The sequence below is a fragment of the Camelina sativa genome, unplaced genomic scaffold (genome assembly GCF_000633955.1).
Source record: "Camelina sativa cultivar DH55 unplaced genomic scaffold, Cs unpScaffold00618, whole genome shotgun sequence".
Taxonomy (NCBI): domain Eukaryota; kingdom Viridiplantae; phylum Streptophyta; class Magnoliopsida; order Brassicales; family Brassicaceae; genus Camelina; species Camelina sativa.
Window position 1 is genome coordinate 12,982 of NW_010921761.1, and position 2,194 is coordinate 15,175.

Genomic DNA, 2,194 nt, shown 5'->3' on the forward strand with positions numbered 1-2,194 from the left:
AAAACTTGAAAGAACAAAGCTAGAGCAAGAGATGAACTTTGAGAGAGATCTTAAAGCTTGAATTTAAATATTTTGAGCAAATGAGAGAGTGTGAGAGGTTTAGGATCGATCAAGTGCTATTTAAAGAAGCCTAGGAGACAAGAAGACAAGGGTGGAGCGTCCTTACATTTCAAATTTGAATTGGGAATCTTTGACTTGCTTTTTGGCTGCCACTCGACCCCACACTCGACCAGCACGTGGTCGAGCTCCTTGACCAATTTTGAAATTTCAAAATTTTTCTCCTTGTTCTTCCCTCCACTCGATCATTCTAGAAGAATGGGAATCGAATGGGCCTCAATTAGTATCCAGCTCGGCCGAGTACCTCTTGTTTTGTGGTCGAGTGGGCCTGCGAGCCTTCTTCTCCATGTCCACATCTCCCCTTACCCAACTATATTCTTATTAAAAAGCCTGTCCAACAAAAACATAAAACAAAACACATCAAAACTACTAAGAAATTAAACCATATGTACAAAGGATACCTTAGGGACTTCCTCCCTAGTGAGCTTGTTTATAGTCACTAAGCTTGACTTTGGTTTTCTTTTTAAACTTGATCTGGATACCAAGGAGGTGATGAAATCCTCCCTGGAACCTCTTGGTCACTGTGAAGTTGATCCTTGATCACCTCACCCTTAGCACTCAAACCATATTTCTTCTTAAACTTGAGCCTAGGTCTTGCTTTCCTCAAAGACCTCTTGTTCAGTTTGACCTTGAGATCCTCAACCATACTAGACAGCTCTTGAACTAACCTTTTCAGCTCCTCAACAGAATCCTCTTGAAGTGGGAGCTCAGCCTTTGGGGTTGCCTTATCACCTAAACTTCCTTGACCTCCTTTGTCTTTGATAGTGAAAGGCTGGTCATCAATGGTAGGAAGGTTTGTTGGATTGTAGATGTTGAACTTCATAACCACATCTTCAGCTATGTTCAAGGTCACAAGACCCTCCTTCACATCAATAACTGCTCCAACAGTAGCTAAGAATGGCCTCCCTAGCAAGATTGGATCCTCAGGCTCCTTATCCATTTCTATCACCACAAAGTCAGTGTGAATCCTTGCTTTTCCTATCTTGAGTGGGACATTCTCCAACCTCCCAACTACCTCTCTATTTGTCCCATCAGCTAGAAGCACATGGAGATTGGTAGATTTGAAATCAGTTCTCCCTAGCTTTTGAGCTAAGGAGTATGGCATCACACTTGCTGAAGCTCCCAAATCACAAAGGCATTGATTATAGTGGAGGTAACTGATTGTGCAAGGCAAGTAGAATGGCCCTGGGTCCTTAAGCTTAAGTGGGATTATCACTCCTCCAAGGTTGTCAAGATCCTTCTCATCTTGAGCTTGAGCCTTCTTCACTGATAAATCAAGCAAGAAATCTCTATAGAGAGGGTATGGTTTATACTGTTCCAAGGCAGGTCCTCTCTCCTCTTCTTGGTAAGCTATGATGATCTCTTGAATGGCTGACACTTGTTCCTCTTTCTTAACCAAGGCTTCTTCTTTCAAAACCCTTTCTTCCTCATGTTGCTTAGCCAACATCTCCTTTTTCTCAATGATTTCCCTTAACTCCTTGATCCTCTGTGCTTTGAAACGCCCAGGGAATGGTAGTGGGGGCTTGTAAGCAGGAGGAATGTACTTAGCAGGCTTGACAGCTTCGGTGTCCTCAGCTCGATCGACCACTCGAGCATGCACTCGGTCGTGTGCTTGGTCGAGCTCCTGGTCGAGTTCTCCTGCGAGTTCATGTTGCTTTGCACATATGTCACTTGGGGCTTCAGTAACTAATGAATTCCCCCAAACTTGGACTTCACTGTCCTCAGTGATGTCTTCCTCTTTAATTAGGATGGCTTTGGCTGTGAACTCCCTTGGGTTTTGAACAGCTTTTCCAGGGAGTTGGTTGGGTTTTGGAGCTGAAGTAGATGCTATGTTACTCTCCATGTACTTCACTCTAGAGTTAAGACCTTCAAACTTCATGTTCAGGTCATTATACTGNTGAGGTCGAGCTAGACCGCGAGTCTCCAAATGATGGGCTTGCTGCTGGCAGAACTGCTGGTAGAGAGCTGGATCCATGTAGTATTGAGGTGGGATGGGAGGGTATAATGGATAACCTGGATAAGCAGCTGGAGGTGGGAAGCCATAGGGTGATCTGGGAAGGTGCTCGGCCGAGTGCAT